Source organism: Canis lupus, chromosome 28 (genome assembly GCF_003254725.2).
Source record: "Canis lupus dingo isolate Sandy chromosome 28, ASM325472v2, whole genome shotgun sequence".
Classification (NCBI taxonomy): domain Eukaryota; kingdom Metazoa; phylum Chordata; class Mammalia; order Carnivora; family Canidae; genus Canis; species Canis lupus.
Window position 1 is genome coordinate 5857980 of NC_064270.1, and position 21371 is coordinate 5879350.

At 40.6% G+C, this 21371-nt stretch overlaps 1 protein-coding gene across 5 annotated transcripts in view; it reads left to right on the plus strand.

Moving 5' to 3' along the window:
- PCGF5 (polycomb group ring finger 5) overlaps positions 1-21371 on the plus strand; it is a 127175-nt gene that overhangs the window by 13592 nt on the left and 92212 nt on the right. The window contains exon 1 of one of the 5 annotated variants that reach the window (XM_035708060.2): positions 13078-13127. The exons of the other annotated variants lie outside the window; for them this stretch is intronic. The gene's annotated coding sequence lies outside the window, so the exon portion shown is untranslated. Of the gene's footprint in view, positions 1-13077; positions 13128-21371 lie in introns of those variants that run through there. 5 annotated transcript variants of the gene reach the window in all.

Genomic DNA, 21371 nt, shown 5'->3' on the forward strand with positions numbered 1-21371 from the left:
CTTTTCATTAAAATTGTCACCTGATACAGAATGAGATTTGAAGTGATGAACAAATACAAAGTTGGTGTCTCTTCATTCAGGGGATTCTATTTTCTACATCCTTTCAGTAAGAGATTATGGGAAAAGTATGTTATAAACTTTGATGCTTTATGTTTTCTCCAGAGAAGTCTATAAATTTGCTTCTTACTATTTCTATGTATATGTTTGTCTATAAATATATGTACTTGCAAAGTTTCTGCAGAACCAGAATTCTGGTATGTATTTATATTTTTCCTTTGCCAATTATTTAGAAAAGTTTAGAGTATTTTATATGCATTTACTTTTGGGTCTTGTCCTAAAAATTTCAGTGACAGCATTCTGATGAAGGGACTGCTGTTCTCAGGAGCTTCCAATGCTAATGGCAGATTGATGATTCAATTTGCTCAAAAGTCATAGGCCTTAACCCAGTTCAAATGTTAATTGTTTTATTATTATCACAAGGATGACCCTAGAAGCAAATAATACAGTTTTATGTATATTAAAATTATGTATATTAAAATTTCTTGGAAAAAATAAGCTTTAAAAAATAAGCTTTAAAAAATAAGCTTTAAAATCAGTGGACTGAAGTTAAATATAATTATGCTGCTATGACATTGGAATCCTCCACCTCCCCACCTGATTCAGTCATAAAATAGGCCTTCGATTTTATTTCCTTAACATTATCTTGTCTGCTTTGTGACCACTGACTTCAGTCAGATTCTCATTACTTCTCATTCATCTTAATTTCCTCCCTGGACCTCACTCCTTCCAGTCCTGCCCCTTCCAGTTCCTCTGCCCGAGTCGTCTCTTATGGAGGTGAATCAATGGTTCTCCCTTGTATGAGGAGAAAATCCACATCTCCCGAGTGTCAGGTAGAGCCCCCAACCTGGCCCTCCCCTTTCTCCACCCTCATCACCTGTCACTTCTCTGGATGGCAGTATATTCATTCCTTAGCTGAGCTTGAGGATTGGGGAGGAAGTATTGGAAGCTTGAAGAGAAAGGGAAAGGCATGAATGAGTGGTTTAAGAGAAGGGGACAGGAGATGGCCTGAGGGTTAGGTGTGACTGCTGGCAGGGGACATGGATGTAGAGTGAGGCCAGTTAGCACGACTGCAGAATTACAGATGCAGCGGAGGTGGAGCTTCTCATTCTGCCAGGTTCTTGACTAAGCCACTCCACTTCTTGTCTTGACCTTTGTGTGTGCTGGGTCCTCCATCTACAACACTTCTTTTCTCTTCTTTGCCCAGAAAAGTCTTTCTCCTCCTTTGAGAAACCCCAATTGATACCTATCTCCTTTTTCCAGATATTCTGCCTTCATTCCTGTGGTATTTGATCATCTTCATCCATTCTGCCCCCGTTCTTCCAATAACCAGCCGCTGGTACTGCACTTACCACACCATCTGTTCACACCTGGGCCTGCTAGATTGTGAACTCAGTAAGGGCAGGAGCATGATCTTTTGATATTCCAGTTCACAATACAGAGCCTGGGGCATAGTAGACACATATAATAAATGCCATATACACTAACACAAGCTTTCTCTGTGAAGTGTTCAGAACCTGCTCCTACTGGATTGCAGGTCATTTTATTTTATTTTATTTTTTAATTTTTAATTTTTTTAATTTTTATTTATTTATGATAGTCACAGAGAGAGAAAGAGAGAGAGAGAGAGAGGCAGAGACATAGGTAGAGGGAGAAGCAGGCTCCATGCACCGGGAGCCCGATGTGGGATTCAATCCCAGGTCTCCAGGATCGCGCCCTGGGCCAAAGGCAGGCGCCAAACCGCTGCACCACCCAGGGATCCCCTGCAGGTCATTTTAAAAATGAATTCCATAGTAGTATATGACATAAAAAATTTTATTTTTTTGATTTTGAATTGATCTACCTCTACTAAATATCCAAGTTAATAATTGTCCAAATATACACATATATGTACATGTGTGTATATATGTGTGTATACATACATATCCACATAAAAATAGAGGAAAGTTAGAGACCAAAGAGTATGAATAAATAGTAAATAAGACTTCATAGAGGTCTGCACAGTACACCTGGCTCATCTGTTCTCTTTCAGATGGGCCCCCTTGGCTAGTAGGGAATAGATTATAACCCTAAGAAACATATGAGTATTGAACAGATCTGTATTTTCAAGTTGTGTTGAAGTTATGAGTAGAAACATGTAGTTTTGAAAAGGTCTTTCAAATCATGTAGAAACATGGAGATGTTAACTGCCAAAACAATTTCATATAGTTTGCAAATTAATAAAACCCCGAGAGAAATTGAGGGGTACCCTCTTCCTGAGGTAATGGTTTCACATTTTTTCCCCATGAGTACACAGGATGGGGGTGGGGGCTTGAGTTCTGTTGTTGTGATGTGTCATTAAAGGGTTGTGTAGTCAGATGATCTTCCCCACCTCTCTAAGCTTCAGTTTCTCTGTGGATAAAATATGAGATTTGGTCTAAATTATTACCAAGGTCATTTTGAATCATCTATGATTCTTTAAAGTTATGAAACATGGCCTGTAACCATGGTGAGGAAAGTTGATTGGTGATTCCAAAAATAGATTTATTTTCTCCTTCTGCATATTGATGCTCTCTCATTCAATAAGTCACTCCATACATTGCCGTAATAAACCAATTTCTTGATTTTTCTTCTTAATGCCGAATGCTCGAAAGTGAATGAAACATTGTCTGAAGAAATATCAAACAAGGTCTTGTCTCTTGTTTCAAATATAGATCTGAATTATCATGCTCTTTTGTATTCCTGTTGTAGGTATTCAGAAAGCAGAAGGTGGTGATTTGGTAAATTAGAAACTATTTTGCACGAGTTCCTGCTGTCTTTTGTGTTTGTGTGAGACCCCCATTCAAAATAATGCCTTGCATTCTCCCCTTAAAATATACTTTCCTTCATTTTTACTTGTTCTACTGGCAACAAATCCATATCTGTAAAATACTTAGAGGCTTCTTCCAAGATCCTTAGGTAACAGTTATTTTTATCCATTAACATATAGATAATCTCATCAGATATCATTACTTTTTCTCCCTTAGGTCCTTTGATTTCTTGATGTGTTGCATGAGAAGCCCGTCCTCAGTGCAGTGATGTCCAAAGGGAATCACTCTGAGGTTGCAAGGTCTGTGGCCATGCCATGCCCCTCAAGGACTGTCCCCACTCTGCAGCACTCAACCTGAATTGAGATCTCTTGACCTAGTTGGGCCAAATACAGGGCTGGTAGGCAGAATCTCCCTGTCTGTGAGCATCTGTGCTGGATCCAGCTCTTTGAAGCAGAGAATCAGCTCATTAAATGAACCTTTTAAATGCCTAGAGAGTTAACAGTCAAATTTTCTCTCTGTTCTGTAATAATATATATCCAAAGTATCATATCACTGACCCAGCTCTGTGTGATTAGATGAGTCACTTACCCTCTCTGAGCCTCAGTTTCCTCCTCTGTAATGTTTGGATTTGGTTTCTAAAATGTCTTTTTTTTTTTTTTTCCTTTATGGCTTTGCTATCTCTCTAGCCCTAGACTGAGTGATGGCAATCAGTCACCTTAAACCCCAGCACACCTTAGTTCTTTCCAAGGTGCTTCCTCAAACCAATAATGTTCATTTTTCTACCCACAAGCCTTTGTAGAGGTTTTTAAAAAGCATCTATGAAGATTGTAGTCCATTTATTTTTTTGTACAGTTTGAGACCAGGTGACTTCAACAACTCCATTGTTTTGCTTGTGTACCTGGATAATGGCATAAAAATAAGGCACGCTTATTTTTGTAAAATAACTGACTTTTTATTTTTCAGCAAGCATTGCTGTGAGAACTGAGCTGGTTAGTGAGAACTGAGCTGGTTAGATACTGTTGACCTCAGCTATGAGGCAATATTAAGAAAGTTATTTGATATTTACCTATATTCCTCATTATCAATCAAGAATCTTTGTTCTGATTAGTGTATTAAAACCATTGAAACTAAAAAACAATCTGTGGAAGTGTGGTTAGAGGATATTTCACCTATCGATAGGATAAGTTTATTTATTTATTCAAAAAAATAGTCACTGAGTACCAGGTAGTCTTTGGATTATCAGGGAACAAAACAAACATCCTTGACCTAATGGAGTTTATTTTCTAGCAAGGAAGAAAAAAATAATAAACATGATAAATATTTGTTATATAGTTTGTTATAAAGTGATAAAAGCTATGGAAAATAGAAAAAGTTCAGCAGGAAAAGGACAATGAAAGGTGGGTGGGGAGAGTATAGATACCATGGTCAGGAAAGGAGGTTGTGGAGGGCAGAATGGCCCTCAAAGACATCATGCCTTAATTCCTAGAATCTGTAGATGGGTTAAGTTACATGGCAAAAAGGACTTTCAACCTTTAATTAAAGTTACAGACCTTAAAATATGAAGACCATCCTGGACTATCTTGGGTGACCCAATCTAATCAGAGAGCCCTTGAAGGTAGAGTAATGCTTGGAATCAGAGAGATGTGGCTGAGGTTGAAATGTGAGAGAGACTCAGCCCACAGCACTGGAGGGTGGAAGCATGGAAAGCATGAGGAGGAAGGAAGGAGCCTCCAGGAGCAAAGAGTAGCCTCCAACTGATAGTGAGGGAACGGGACCTAGGAACTACAGTTCCAAGAGACTGAATCTGGCCCTGGCCGATAACCTGGATAAGCCCAAAAGCAGGTTTCTCCTCAGAGACTTCATAAAGTAGTGCAGCCCTGCTGACACCTTGATTTTGGCCTTTTGAGACTGTGCAGTGGACCCAGCTGAGCCACGCTGTACCAGAACTTCTGAGCTACAGAACTATGAGATAATAGATGTTGTTTTAAGCCACTGAATCTGTAGTAATGGCTCACAGTAGCAATAGAAAACTAATACAGGGAACAAGGAAGTTAGCCAGACTGATAATTGGGAAGAGAATCTTCCAGGCAGAGAGAACAATAAGAGCCAAGTTCTAAGGCTCTTAGAACTTGAGAGGTCTGCTTGGGGTGGTAGAGATGGAGCAGGTGGCGAGTGTGGCTGGAATGAAGAGAATAAGGAGGTGAGCAGTAGGAGATGAGGTCAGAAAGGCAACTGTGGCAGAGGGTGGAGACCATAAAGGGTTTTGGCTGTAATTCCAAATGAGCTCAGAGTCATTGCACCATTTTGATCAAAAAAGTGATATAATTTGATTTAATTGTTAAGAAGATCTTGCTGGCTACTCTGACAGTAGGCTGGAGGGGAGAAGCCAGGAGACCAGTTAGGAAGTGATAGTAGAAATCCTGACACAAGATGGTGGTGGCTTAGACCAGTGGTAGCAGAGATGATGAGAAGTGGTCAGATTCTAGATCTATTTTAAAGACAAAGTCTATTTCTTTGTGACTTATATGTGAGATATGAGAGAGAGAGAGAGAGAGTAGTGAAAGATGATTCTGTAATCTGGGACCTGAATAATAGGAAAGATGAAGGTGCTGTCAGCTGAGATGTGGAAAGCTGTGGGTGGAGGGAAGAATTAAAGTTCACTTTGAACATTCCATCAGTAGGTTGCCTTTTAGACATCCAATTGAAGATGCATAGTTTGGTAACAGAGTAATGACTTCCAAAGATGTCCACATCCTAACCCTCAGAACTTATGAATATATCACCTTAGTGTAGCAAGAGGGACTTTGCAAATGTGTTTAACTCAAGGACCTACATGAATCCTCCTACCATTTTCTGTGGTGGTAGGAGGGAGATGTGGCTCTGGAAGAATGGTCAGAGGAATAAGGAATGTTGCTGGCTTTGAAGATGTTGGAAGGGGACCACTGGCTGAGGAATATGTAGATGGCCTCTAGAAGCTGAAGATAGAAGAGAAATGCCTTCTTTTCTAGAGCCTCAGGGTAAAAAAAAAAAAAAACAAACCACACAGCCCTGCCAGCATCTTGACTTTAGCCCAGTCAGGCCCATACCTGACCTACAGACTATAAGATAATAAATTTATGTTGTCTTAAGTCATTAAATTCGTGGTACTTCGTTACAGCAGCCATCGAAAACAAACAGGGTAAGCCGTTAGATATAAGTCTGGAGGTGTTGAAAGCATAGAGATGGCACTTAACACTGTGAGACTGAATGAGATCACCGATAGAATGAATAGAGACAGAGAAGAGGACAAAGCCCCAAACAGTTGGCACTCAGCTCAAGAGGTCAGGGAGAAAAAAAGGAGTAGCAAAGCACACCAAGAATGACCAACCAAAGAGGTAAGGGCCAAATGAAGAGAGGGAAGTGTCCTGGAAAGCAAGTGAAGAAAACATATCAAAGAGGAAGGAGTGGTTGCTTATGACAAATGTCGCTGATAGGTTAGTGAGATTAAGAATGTGGCAATGCTCACAAAAAGTTTAGTTGCAAAAGAGAGGAGCCCAGAAGGATGATCTTGAGGGCACAGGTTGGCCGCCTCCTTCAGTAGGAGAATGAGTTCTTTATGGTGCCTGGACAGAAGGCAGAGAGTACAGGGTGGGTAAATGTGGCCACAGGGTGTGTGGCTCCCATTGTCTCAAAGGAATGGGAAGCAGATGAGAATGAGGATGGGGAAGGTGGTTTGGGTGACTTAAGAGACCAGGGACACGGAGCAGGGTCACCTGGCAGCATTAAAAGCCTGTTAGAAGTTTACGGTCATGAATTTTTTTTTTAATTTTTTTTTTATTTATTTATGATAGTCACAGAGAGAGAGAGAGAGAGAGAGAGAGAGAGAGGCAGAGACTCAGGCAGAGGGAGAAGCAGGCTCCATGCACCGGGAGCCCGATGTGGGATTCGATCCCGGGTCTCCAGGATCGCGCCCTGGGCCAAAGGCAGGCGCCAAACCGCTGCGCCACCCAGGGATCCCATGAATTTAAAGGAGTAAATGCCACCACACACATTTGAGAAAAATGCCTCCTAATAACTATATACCTTCTCCCTCCAAAGTAAAAGAAAAAAAGCCAAATACTAAGGAAAATTTCAAGTGGAATTATACAAGAAAGCCCAGTATTTCATTTTTCTTATCATTTCTATCCCTACCTAGATTCCTAGAAGATAGCTGGCCTTACAAGATTATTAATATTCCTAAATCGTTGAATATGTCATATTTTTCTAAATCAAATTTAAATGCTATCCTACCCCTGAATATCAGAATGTGGACAAATTTATAGACAATTCATTTATTTTGAGGGGGAATCCCAAAGAACAGGATTTGGACCTGGGAAGAGTTAAGAGGGGAAGAAGGAAACCCAATTTAAGGTTCATTCAGCCACTTGATCACCACTGTTGACAGCTGGGATGTGATCTCACAGGGGACTGATTGTCCAAGAACATGCCTTAGAATTATCCAGTGGTAAGACAGAGTGAAGGAGAGGTAATTTACTTCCATGCACTTGATCCTGTTCCCTACCAGTCAGGTGTCACCCCCAGGGTGTGAAGTCCATCTCAGGACTGTGCTTATGTAGAATGCTCAGCAGGTTCCTAGGGATGAGACAAGGATACAGCTAAGGTTCCATGAGGGTGGCTTGACAGTAGTATCCTCAGGACCATGTGACTAAAGTCTATACTCATTGGATGTGTGGCTTTCATCACTCATCTTCTTGGTCACTTTTTTCCATGCTGCGTGGCTTATCTTGCCCAGTGAAGCCACCTCCTAGATGAGCAGCTGCTGAGGCTTTGGGATTCACTGGTGGGCAAGATGCAGGCCCTGCCTTCAAGTCTCATGGTCCATTCAGGAGCTTCCAGGTTCTTCTTACCCTGTGCATGAGGAGGAGCCCTGCTTGAATCCTTTTTAAACAGAAGAATCAGATGATACGGTTCCTGTATTAGAAGTGGACGAGGGAGTTGATAGGCAGTGTTCTGGTTATGTAATGCTGAGTGACAAGCCACTCAAAAACTTAACAGTTTAAAACAACAACAACCATCTATCTCCCACACAGTTTCTTTGTGTCAGCAACTTACAATCTGGTTAGTGGTGTGGCCTCTCTTCATTTCACTTGGCATCAGGAGGACAAGTTCAAGGGCTGGGGGCTGGGATCATCACGTATGTGGTGCCTGGTCTGGGACACCTGGTCTCCTTGAACATGTTCTTCACTCTGTGAGACCTCTCCATGTGGTCTCTCCAGCACAGAGGCATCAATGGAGCCAGATTTGTTAATGGCCCAAGGCACACATCCTGAAAGAGAAAGAACCAGTGGAAAGCTATATCACCTTTTATGACCTAGTCTTGCAAGTCACATAGGATCACTTCTGCCTTAGTCACAGGCCTGCCTGTAAAGGATCATAGACCTACCTCCCACTTGAAGAGTGCCACACTGTAAATAGAACATGTGGAGTGGGACATACATATTGGTGCCACATCTTGGGAAAATAAAGTCTCACGGGCGGTATTACCATCACGACGACTGCTGACATTTATTGAGAGCTTAACCAAAGTCTAGGCATCATGCTAACTGCTGGAGGTATCCTATTATTTAACTCCTGGCAGGTGTGATTTGTAAGGTAGTCCCCTTTTTACAATCAAACAGTGAGACCCAGCAAGGTTAAGTGACTAGTGTAAGCTCACAAAGAATTTTAGATTTAGTGATAAAAGGACAAATAGTTGTAAGGAGTATATTGTAGGATCTTACTTCCAGAGGGGAAACTTGCACCATTGATCCCTTGACTGACTCCTTCAGCAGTTCGGCACCACTCCTGTTCCCTCCTCCTCCTTCCCCACGTATCAGCCTGTTTTCATTTTTTTCACTAAATTTCAGTGATGTTTCCCCACACCTTTTTTCCCACTGTACATGCAAATCATTTTAGTTACATTTTTGAGTCAGTGGATTGATCCAGAAATACAAGTATTATCAAAAGGCACACAAACTGATTAAAAAACAACAATAACTTTCTGGGTCATAAATTATTGGTATGTTGAAAACCTCTACATATCAAAAGAATACATCATCTTAAACCAGTGAATCTCAAACATTTTTGTATCCTGCAGGTTGGGAACTAATATGGCTTGGAAATACTGTCTCCCCTGCCCCTCACCTCTTCTTCCCTCCTGCCTTGAGAATGGCTGGCCTGTAGCACCCAGAAAGCCAAGAGTTCTGAAATCTTACTCATTTAAAACCTCATCATTGAGCACCTCACAAACACTACCACTCAATGTGTATTTAATGAATGAATTCCATAAATATAAAACTTTCCAAATTACTGATGCTTCTGTCATCTTCTCCTGTATCTAGACATCCAGTTTTTAGAAATTAGAAACATACTTGGTTTTAAGGCCTTGCCTTGGTGCCTAAAAGAGCTAATAATTTATTGTTTTGGCCTTACATGACTGATTTAAATATACATCTTCCAAGGAAGCAGAAGAATTATTCTTTATTGCCTAGATTCATATTGCCATTTAGAAAAGAGTTCTTCAGGGGCACCTGGGTGGCTCAGTCAGTTAAGTGTCTGACTTTTGATTTTGGCTCAGGTCCTAATCTGAGGATTGTGGGATCAAGCCCTGAGTTGGGCTCCATGCTCAGCAGGGAGTCTGCTTGAGATTCTCTCTCTTTCTCTTCCTCTGCCCCTCTCTGTGCTTGCATGCTCTCTCTCTCTTTCTCTCTCTCTCTCTCAAATAAATAAATCTTAAAAAAAATAAAAGAATTCTTCAGGTTCTTCTCAAGATGATCCATTCATTCAATATATGTTGATTATTAAGTGCATGACACTGGGTGAGGCCATGGGTGGGTGAGTCTATGGTAGTTAATCAAAGAGACAAAACTTGTCTGCCCTCATGGAGTTCACATTCTAGTGGGTTGAGACAGTCAAGAAATAATTTGTCAGATAGTGAGAAGTCCTATGGAGAAAAATCAATCCAGAGAAGGGAATAGAAGTATCAGCAAGCATATCACTGTATCTCGTTATGTTTCCATGGTTCCCATCTTCCCCAATTAGGAGGCCTTACAGTGGCACAGAAGGCCCTGTGTGGTGTGGCCTCTATTCTCTCTAACTTCAGCACCTGGTCTGTTCTCAGTCACCCTGGACTCCTTGCTGCTATTTGGACATCAGTATCATTCCTCTGGTTGGCCTTTCCATGTCCTGTGCATGTCATGTGCATGAGTGTTCATCACCACTCTTCCTTCAGAGAACCAGAAGACTAACTCCTCATCTCTTTTTGGTCTTTGCTCAGATGTCACCTTTCCTTGTTTGAAACTTTACTCACCCTCCTGACCCACCCCTTGCGATCCTTACTCTCAAGAAGGTCAAAGCCCAGCAGAGAGCAGGTGACTGGATGCCACCAGTTTGGCAACACGGTAGGCAGAACAACATGATGGGCTTCTCCAGAGGCAGTTGTGCCTGTGGTTGGGGAGACCTCTCTGACTTTTGGTGTTGTTGGGAGAATTCTCAGTAATGGCCCTGCCTACAGTCAGTACTGTGGGACTCTCCCTGGCCTCTTCAGGAGCAGTGATCCAACACTGAGCCTAATTAATGGGAATTCCCAGCATGGCACTTGTTTTTGTCATACCACAGCATAATACCTCTTATGGATTAGACATCTCTTGAGATAGAGGGCCCTCTTTTGGATTCTCCCCTGTGATTTTTGATGGGGTGTGTTTGCTTTGTTTGACCTGCTTCTGCTCCTTGGCAAGGCCATTCTTGTTTTGCTGCTCTCTTATCACCCACTGTGACTGCCACATCTGAGTCCTCAGCTTCCAGTTTGAGTGACTCTGCTGACCTTTTATATATTTCTTGGTTTTGTCCAGAAACCGAAACTGCATCTCATACATGGCTGGCTTATGTCTGCCTCATTTTATTTTATTTTTTTTTAAATAGCTTTTTTACCACTTCCTGATCTTACAGCTTGAACAAGAATATCCCTGCTTCCATGGGCCAAGTTCAAGAGTCTATGACTTTTGTGGCATAATAAACACCTTTTAAAACGGGATCATCACAGGTTGGGTTCTCTGGGAAGCCAACTCCAAGGTGTAGTTTAGCATTCAGCATGTTTATTGGGGGATGGGAAGGAAACAAGGGGAAGAAGGAGAAGTGGAACTGTGGTACAAGCCCTGGGATGACCTCAGTCAGCCCCAGAGGTGTCGCTGGAGCTAGCATGGCTCTTCAGAGTTGTCTTGACTTGAGTTCAGATGGCCAGGCCTTTACCCTCCAGCATCCCTAGGTCATTGCACATTGGGCTACCTTAGGAAACCATGTGACCTTGAGCAGAGAGGACCTTTGCGGCAAAGGTCATCTCTGTGGAGGCCAACAGCAGCCCCAGCAAATGTGACAAGAGGACCTCCCTGAAGGTGGGTCTAGGTGGTGCCTCTCCACTTCTTCCATGTTAGCACAGATGCAGCAACAGCTCCCAGTGCTTTTGGTAAGAAGTCACTTCTGCTATTACTTTTAGTTCATAAATGAAATTTGCTTGAATTCACTGAAAGCATAGGCCCTTTGAGCCTGAAGAGGCCACAGAGATCTTCTCTCCAGCCCTCTTATTTAATGGATGGAGAAATGGAATAATAAAGCATAGGGAAATCTCAATTTGGTTCCCCCAGAAACACACCCTAAGACAAGGATTTGAAGAGTATGTGGCTCCTATGATAGGTTCTCCCCCAGAAATATCAGCAAAGAAGGGGGCAAGTGGGACAGGAAAGAGAAGGAAGCCAACAAAGGTGCATTTGCAAAAGAAGTACTTCCGTGGGTACCTGGTGATCAGTCCCTTGGGCGGGGGTGGGGGGATCTCAGGAAGACAGTGCACACACATTAAAGTAACACCATCCAAAGGGAGGGCAAAGAAGCTGGGATATTTGTCCAGCAGCTTGCCCCATCCATCCTTGACTGAGGGCAATTTCTGGGATGCACTAGCTTCCCTGCATCCCCAGCTCACTCAGTGATTGGGCCCAGCCTGTCCCCAGAGCCAGAATAAATGCCACAGGGGCTCACAGAAAGCCACCTGCCCCATGGAGAGGAGAGCTTTGAGGATATAAGAGGGAGTAGGAGGCAGAGAGCTGGGATATAGTCCCTCTTTTTGAGAAACAGTCTGATTGGTGGGCCAGGCACACATACATGCCAGAAAGAACACAGAAGTTCATTCGCATTTGTAGCAGTTAGAGATGCTGCTATAAAGGGCTACCTCAGAAGGAAAGATGTCTTTTGTTTTGTTTTTCGTTTTTAATGGCAAGTCTCAGTCAAAATTTTAAACATGGAATGATGCGGACTAAGAGGCAAGGTACGGCAAGGTACGTACTGGTAATTGGTCGGGAGCCTTTGGAGTGGGCCGTCTAGTTTTTCATCCTGCTCCCATCACTCGTTGGTCATTGGATGGTGGGCATATTAAGCCTCAGTTTCCTCCTCTGTAAAATGAGGACAGTAATAGAACCTAATTCATAGGATTGTTGAGAGCACTCATGAAGTAAATGATGTGAAATGGGAGGAGTTTGATAAACGTTAGCAGCAGTCATGATTATTGTTGACAGAGGAGAATGGTAAGGTGAGGTCAAGTGGGAACATTTTTAGGGCATGAGATTCAAGAAGCAAGAAGAGGAATGCTGTGAAGTACAACCTCTGGGAAGCTAGGGGAAGCATTGGGGAAAGGCTTTATAAAGTTGCAAAAGGCTGCCCACTCAGACCTAGTTCTCATGGGAGCCTGGGTCCCATCAGAATGAAAGTTTTTGGGGGAAACCCAATATGTAAAAAATATAAACATAGCTACTCTTTTGAAGGTGGAGTGGGGAAGGAGGGTCCTGTCTTCTCCCCTCCTCCCTCAACCATCCACAATCCCTGAGGGAATTCTGAGAAACCCCAAAGTTGTGAGAACAAAAACAATTTCTGAAGAAGGATTTTTAAAAAGCTACCGTAATACTTCATTTGTTCTGTATTAAGTTAGTTTTCCAGAAAAACATTTTTTTTAGAAACTCATCTTGGTTGAAATTTTAAGTGTGTTACTTTTTTTGCCTTCTTAACAAGGCTGAATGAAAACCTTTTAATCTGTTCTTGATGATTTTTGATTATAGTAATGAACATTTAGTTATGGTTCTGTGCTTTAATGTGGTGATTTCCAACCTCAGAGGTTCTGAAGAGTCAGGACTGTTTACTTACTTATACTATGCTTTTTAAATTGTTACAGGAAGCAGCATGGCTTCAAGGGAGGGTCTTGGAATTGGGAGCCAGACTATCCAGGTTTGTCCTTCAGCCTTGCATCTCATTAGTATAATGACTTTGGGCAACTACTTAACTTCTCTTTGCCTCTGTTTCTTCTTCTACAAATTGGGAACAGTCAGCCTATTTGCCCCATAGGATTGTTGTGAGAAATAGGTAAGTTTTTGTACTCTCATTGCTTAGCATAGTGCCTGCATATAAAAAGTGCCACGTAAGTCCTCTTGTGATGATGATGATGATGACAATATGACAATACCTGTTTTTCTAATTCTTCCATTGCTTCTCTGTTGTAGTTGAGTGGTTAAGCCTTTGGGCTGTCAAGCTAAATAAGCTGGATTTGACTACCACCACCACTGTGATTTGGGGAAAGTTCACTAATTCTCTGTGATTCAGTTTATTCATCTGAGAAGTGGAACTAGTAATACAAACTAGTTCACAGGATTGATGTGAAGAGAAAATAGGATAAAATTTGTAAAGCCTTCAGCATGGTATCTGGAACATTGTGTTATAGCCATCATTATTATTAATTATTAAGGTTCTGGATGAGGGATACTATAACAGTAATACAGTATAGAGCCGGCCACCAGCCACCAGTGTACGCCTTGGTACTCAGCATTTTAAGAGCTTTATTAGGTCTATAGAGTATGCCACTATCAAGACTAACTCATGCAGGAGGGTTTTGTACAGCCAAGGTTTTTTTGCAGTCAGCAGTTAAGAAAAATTAGCCAGTGCTTGAGAATAAGGCATGTCCTTGCAATGTTATGGTGGAGAATTATCAGACATACCCAGCCAAGGACCACGTTATTCTCTAGGGAAAGAACCTTTATTTAACTTACTATTTGCCATTGATTGAGACACAGATTTTATAAATTAGATGTTAATTGTAGATAACTTGCAAATTATTTCTGTCTGATGGGGAAGATACCCCCCCAAAGTTTAGAGTTTTATGGACCTATAGGACATTAACCAGTTCTATATTTAAACTAACAGTCTACTTTTTTAAGCTTATTGTATTCTTTCATTGACTATATATACTTCAGTCTTTCCTGTACTCAGTGAACCAGATGTATCATTCTGCTAGTTTTCTCATTAATGATTTAAATAAATATTTGATATGTACTCAATTTTTATCTGTATAAGAGGCACATTTTTAACTTCTTAAAAACTATATCCCAACAATCTATTAATGGAAATTTCCTTTCTTATCCTTTTCTACTTTCCCTAACATAGTTGTTTACTTTTCATTGTGATTTCAAAATTGAAATATATTTTATAGATTGGTTATTTATTTATTTAGGCATTCTGTGAAGAACAGAAGCAAGTATAGGTAGTTAAAAAATTTAAACCTTGGGATGCCTGGGTGGCTCAGTGTTTGAGCATCTGCTTTTAGCTCAGGGCATGATCCTGGAGATCCGAGTCCCTCCCCACAAGGAGCCCACTTCTCCCTATGCCTATGTCTCTGCCTCTCTCTGTGTGTCTCCCATGAATAAATGAATAAAAATCTTTAAAAAAAATTTTTTTAACCTGAGTCTTTTAAGCTAGGTTTAATTGTGAACCTAATGATTTCAGTAAGACCCACATTTCTGAAATGTGTATAAGCTAATATAACACTTTTACACGGTTTTCATGTGATTGTATAACTCATTGCTATTTGTTGTAGTTGATTGAGTTTGTGAAGCATGACATCAAAAATTGTAAAAATGTTCCAGTTTATGTAATCAGAACTACAAGTGAGATAGTGATACAATTTAAAGAATGTTTTACCTGCTTTTATAAAGAAATGTTTTAGAATTATGAGTATAATATTTAATTTGTATACATTTCTGCCCATTCTTTACTCATCATACAATATTCTGACAAATCTTGTGATAGGGAAGAGAGGTATTTATTAGAGACATCTTAAGACAAGATCCCAGCATTGGATCATAAATTTAACTTGTGACCTTTAAGGTTGCTTGGATTGTTAAAGTTATGTGATCCTAAGATTTTCATGAAAGACTTCTTATGTGAGTCTCTCTTTCTTTTGTTAGAAGTTTGCTTTCAACTGTCTTAGATACCTTAACTAATATTTACCTGATAGATAATTTGTTTCATACTTAATTCTCTTGGAATGGAAGTTCCACAAGGACAGGTCTGCTTAATTCACCATGTGTTCAGGCAGTACAGTAGGCCCACCCCATATTTCTGGGGTGAGTGAGTGACTACATGCTTGCCTTCACTCTGTTATAAAACAAGGAGCATATTAGCACTTGATCATAGACAGATGATTTAGAATGTCGAATGTGGCTAGAGATTTAGTTCAGGGCTTTCCCCAGTGGTAAGAGGAGACACAGCATATCCCTCAAGTTCTCTTGTTTTCTTCTCTCTCAAACTCATTCTCTGCAGTGTTGGTTGTTGTTGTTAAATTAGCTAGTTTGGAAATTACCATGATGGGGAATAAATGGATGGGAAATGGTAGAGTCATTTCTATCCAGACAAACCTTTGGTTCTCAAAAGTCTTAGAAGATGATAAACATGAGAGCCCCCAAAATGCTAGGAGGGATAGCTCAGAGAATAAAAGCAGTTAGCTGTGTATAACAGAAGATCCTCTGCTCCCAATTCATGTTGCTGTGTCCTCTTTCCTCTTTCTCTAATTCCTTCCCCACTTTAACTGTCTCAGTGTCTTGTTCTGAAAATGAGTACTTTTGCTTATTGACTTAGTGCCATGTAGGCCACCAAGTTTAAGAAACATAATACACTGTCTATATCTGGGCACAGTGTTAAAAGTTTCCTAAGTGTTCAGGTTTTAGCTTCTTTCTCACAAAATGCCAAAAATGAAGATTTTTTTAAAAATTCAAAGCATGTATTCAGTGTAGTTAAATTGAATATAAATATACACATATATAATTGAATATATTGTGTATTAAATTTGTAATTTTTATATAAACAACTCCTTAAAATTTTGTGAGCAAATCAAACTATATGTAATATAGGTTTAGTATCCTCACCCTTCCAACCCAGTGAGATTAGATCTGTAAATATACTCATTTTTAAAGCATCTAATTTATTTCTCTCACTAGAGTCACTAAATTGGACAAAATCTTCATCTCCTTGATTTTCTGTGTCATCCATTTTTGAGCACAGTTGCTCCCAGTTTGAAAGGATATTATTGAATTAATTTTCTATTTTCTGAATTTCCAAATTACATAAAGCGTATATCTGCCACCCCTCCCTGAATCAGCCCTCACCAACAGGGTGTGAGTAAAAACATACCTGTAGTTCCAGATAGCTATATTACAAGTGACACTATTATATCCAAAGTTAATTTATAAACTGATTGTCATGAACCAAACTCAAGGTACATTTTTTTCCTCTAAAAAGTTTCTTATAAATATTATAAATGATGGATTTCACATTTCCTAACTGATGTGTGGTTGGTCACCCATCTAACCATCCCTCCATCCATCAAGTGCCTGTCAAGTCCCTAGTATGTGCCAAGCAGCTTGCACCGCATCAGACCACATCTGAATAGTTTATGATATATTTACAGTTAATAGAGATAAAAGGTATAATATTAATATTTTGGCAACCCTCATACCAAGCTTAACACGAAATTGGCCTTTTAATCTTTTACCTATAAAATAGTTCCACAGATATTTATAGAAGAACTTTTATATAGCAGACTTTGGGCTTGTCACTAGGAATAAAAGGGATAAAAGAGTGAATAGGGTGATCTTGGTCTTCAAGTAGCTTAACAGCAGAACTTTAAAAACAAACAAAACAACAGGCTTGGTTAAAGGAAAATGGAGAGGTAGGTACAGTTTTCTGAGGCATTTCCTGGACATGTTCAAAGACTTTTTTATGCTAACGGCACTAGTGTGTTATTGTGCTCCAGTCTCCTTCAAAACTGCACATCCAGGAAGAGTTGATGACTTCTGTGAAAACCAGCTCTGGAGATTATAAATATAACTCATAAGCTTCTCAGCTATGATAGGGCTCATATTTTCTTTTAACCTCTCAACCCAAAGAGAACATATAGGAGACCTTTGAGGGTTAACAGAGAGTGGAAGGGAGAAAGGAATTAGAGATTATTTCCTTGAATGCAGAAAAAAATCACACAAGATGGAGAGGGGAGGCTTGCATGGAGCTTCATACACTGAGCAAAGCAAACTCCTAAGCTTTCCCACCATGGTCCCTTCCTTAGGGTACTGTATAGATGGCTGTCCAGAGTGCATGAGACATTTATTGGACGGATGGGAAAGGTGAGAGATAGCAATCAGTTTATCAGACTAAACAAGAAAGCCTCGATACTGGCCTGTGAGGGATACTGACCTCTGATCTCATCTTTTACAGTCTCCTTACCAGCATTGTGATTGTGCCTCCATGACTCTGCACACACTGTGCTCTCTGCCTGGATGCTCTTACCCAAGTTACTCACACAGGTTAGCCTCTCACATCACTCAGGTCTCTGCTCACTGTCACCTTCTCTGACCACCCTGGGTTTTTTTTTTTTAATTGAAGTTCGATTTGCCAACATATAGCATAACACCCAGTGTTCATCCCGTCCAGTGCCCTCCTTATTGCCCATTAACCCAGTTACCCCAACCCCCCACCCACCTCCCCTTCCACAACTCTTCTTTGTTTCCTAGAGTTAGGAGTCTCTCATGGTTTGTCTCCTTCTCTAATTTTTCCCACTCAGTTCTCCTCCTTTCACATATAATCCTTTAAAAAAATTATTGGAGTTCAATTTGCCAACATATAGCATAACACCCAGTGCTCATCCCGGCAAGTGCCCCCCTCAGTGCCCATCACCCAGTCACCCCAACCCCCACCCACTTCCCCTTCCACTACCCATTGTTCATTTCCCAGAGTTAGGTGTCTCTCATGTTTTGTCACCCTCACTGATATTTTCACTCATTTTCTCTCCTTTCCCTTTATTCCCTTTCACTAATTTTTATATTCCCCAAATGAATGAGAACATATAATGTTTGTCCTTCTCCGACTGACTTACTTCACTCAGCATAATACCCTCCAGTTCCATCCACGTTGAAGCAAATGGTGGGTATTTGTCATTTCTAATAGCTGAGTAATATTCCATTGTATACATAAACCACATCTTCTTTATCCATTCATCTTTCGTTGGACACCGAGGCTCCTTCCACAGTTTGGCTATCGTGGCCATTGCTGCTATAAACATCGGGGTGCAGGTGTCCCGGCGTTTCATTGCATTTGTATCTTTGGGGTAAATCCCCAACAGTGCAATTGCTGGGTCGTAGGGCAGGTATATTTTTAACTGTTTGAGGAACCTCCACACAGTTTTCCAGAGTGGCTGCACCAGTTCACATTCCCACCAACAGTGTAAGAGGGTTCCCTTTTCTCCGCATCCTCTCCAACATTTGTTGTTTCCTGCCTTGTTAATTTTCCCCATTCTCACTGGTGTGAGGTGGTATCTCATTGTAGTTTTGATTTGTATTTCCCTGATGGCAAGTGATGCAGAACATTTTCTCATATGCGTGTTGGCCATGTCTATGTCTTCCTCTGTGAGATTTCTGTTCATGTCTTTTGCCCATTTCATGATTGGATTGTTTGTTTCTTTGGTGTTGAGTTTAAGAAGTTCTTTATAGATCTTGGAAACTAGCCCTTTATCTGATATGTCATTTGCAAATATCTTCTCCCATTCTGTAGGTTGTCTTTGAGTTTTGTTGACTGTATCCTTTGCTGTGCAAAAGCTTCTTATCTTGATGAAGTCCCAGTAGTTCATTTTTGCTTTTGTTTCTTTTGCCTTCGTGGATGTATCTTGCAAGAAGTTACTATGGCCGAGTTCAAAAAGGGTGTTGCCTGTGTTCTTCTCTAGGATTTTGATGGAATCTTGTCTCACATTTAGATCTTTCATCCATTTTGAGTTTATCTTTGTGTATGGTGAAAGAGAGTGGTCTAGTTTCATTCTTCTGCATGTGGATGTCCAATTTTCCCAGCACCATTTATTGAAGAGACTGTCTTTCTTCCAATGGATAGTCTTTCCTCCTTTATCGAATATTAGTTGCCCATAAAGTTCAGGGTCCTCTTCTGGATTCTCTATTCTGTTCCACTGATCTATGTGTCTGTTTTTGTGCCAGTACCACACTGTCTTGATGACCACAGCTTTGTAGTACAACCTGAAATCTGGCATTGTGATGCCCCCAGATATGGTTTTCTTTTTTAAAATTCCCCTGGCTATTCGGGGTCTTTTCTGATTCCACACAAATCTTAAAATAATTTGTTCTAACTCTCTGAAGAAAGTCCATGGTATTTTGATAGGGATTGCATTAAACGTGTATATTGCCCTGGGTAACATTGACATTTTCACAATATTAATTCTGCCAATCCATGAGCATGGAATATTTTTCCATCTCTTTGTGTCTTCCTCAATTTCTTTCAGAAGTGTTCTATAGTTTTGAGGGTATAGATCCTTTACATCTTTGGTTAGGTTTATTCCTAGGTATCTTATGCTTTTGGGTGCAATTGTAAATGGGATTGACTCCTTAATTTCTCTTTCTTCAGTCTCATTGTTAGTGTATAGAAATGCCACTGACTTCTGGGCATTGATTTTGTATCCTGCCACGCTACCGAATTGCTGTATGAGTTCTAGCAATCTTGGGGTGGAGACTTTTGGGTTTTCTATGTAGAGTATCATGTCATCGGCGAAGAGGGAGAGTTTGACTTCTTCTTTGCCAATTTGAATGCCTTTAATGTCTTTTTGTTGTCTGATTGCTGAGGCTAGGACTTCCAGTACTATGTTGAACAGCAGTGGTGAGAGTGGACATCCCTGTCTTGTTCCTGATCTTAGGGGAAAGGCTCCTAGTGCTTCCCCATTGAGAATGATATTTGCTGTGGGCTTTTCGTAGATGGCTTTTAAGATGTCGAGGAATGTTCCCTCTATCCCTACACTCTGAAGAGTTTTGATCAGGAATGGATGCTGTATTTTGTCAAATGCTTTCTCTGCATCCAATGAGAGGATCATATGGTTCTTGGTTTTTCTCTTGCTGATATGATGAATCACATTGATTGTTTTACGGGTGTTGAACCAGCCTTGTGTCCCAGGGATAAACCCTACTTGGTCATGGTGAATAATTTTCTTAATGTACTGTTGGATCCTATTGGCCAGTATCTTGTTGAGAATTTTCGCATCCATGTTCATCAGGGATATTGGTCTGTAATTCTCCTTTATGGTGGGGTCTTTGTCTGGCTTTGGAATTAAGGTGATGCTGGCTTCATAGAACGAATTTGGAAGTACTCCATCTCTTTCTATCTTTCCAAACAGCTTTAGGAGAATAGGTATGATTTCTTCTTTAAACGTTTGATAAAATTCCCCTGGGAAGCCATCTGGCCCTGGACTCTTGTGTCTTGGGAGGTTTTTGATGACTGCTTCAATTTCCTCCCTGGTTATTGGCCTGTTCCGGTTTTCTATTTCTTCCTGTTCCAGTTTTGGTAGTTTGTGGCTTTCCAGGAATGCGTCCATTTCTTCTAGATTGCCTAATTTATTGGCGTATAGCTGTTCATAATATGTTTTTAAAATCGTTTGTATTTCCTTGGTGTTGGTAGTGATCTCTCCTTTCTCATTCATGATTTTATTAATTTGAGTCTTCTCTCTCTTCTTTTTAATAAGGCTGGCTAATGGTTTATCTATCTTATTAATTCTTTCAAAGAACCAACTCCTGGTTCTGTTGATCTGTTCCACAGTTCTTCTGGTCTCGATTTCGTTGAGTTCTGCTCGAATCTTTATTAACTCCCTTCTTCTCTTGGGTGTAGGATCTATTTGCTGTTTTTTCTCTAGCTCCTTTATGTGTAAGGTTAGCTTTTGTATTTGAGTTCTTTCCAGTTTTTGAATGGATGCTTGTATTGCAATGTATTTCCCCCTTAGGACTGCTTTTGCTGCATCCCAAAGATTTTGAACGGTTGTATCTTCATTCTCATTAGTTTCCATGAATCTTTTTAATTCTTCCTTAATTTCCTGGTTGACCCTTTCATCTTTTAGTCGGATGGTCCTTAACCTCCACGTGTTTGAGGTCCTTCCAAACTTCTTGTTGTGATTTAGTTCTAATTTCAAGGCATTATGGTCCGAGAATATGCAGGGGACAATCCCAATCTTTTGGTATCGGTTCAGACCCGATTTGTGTCCCAATATGTGGTCTATTCTGGAGAAAGTTCCATGTGCGCTTGAGAAGAATGTGTATTCAGTTGAGTTTGGATGTAAAGTTCTGTAGATATCTGTGAAATCCATCTGGTCCAGTGTATCATTTAAAGCTC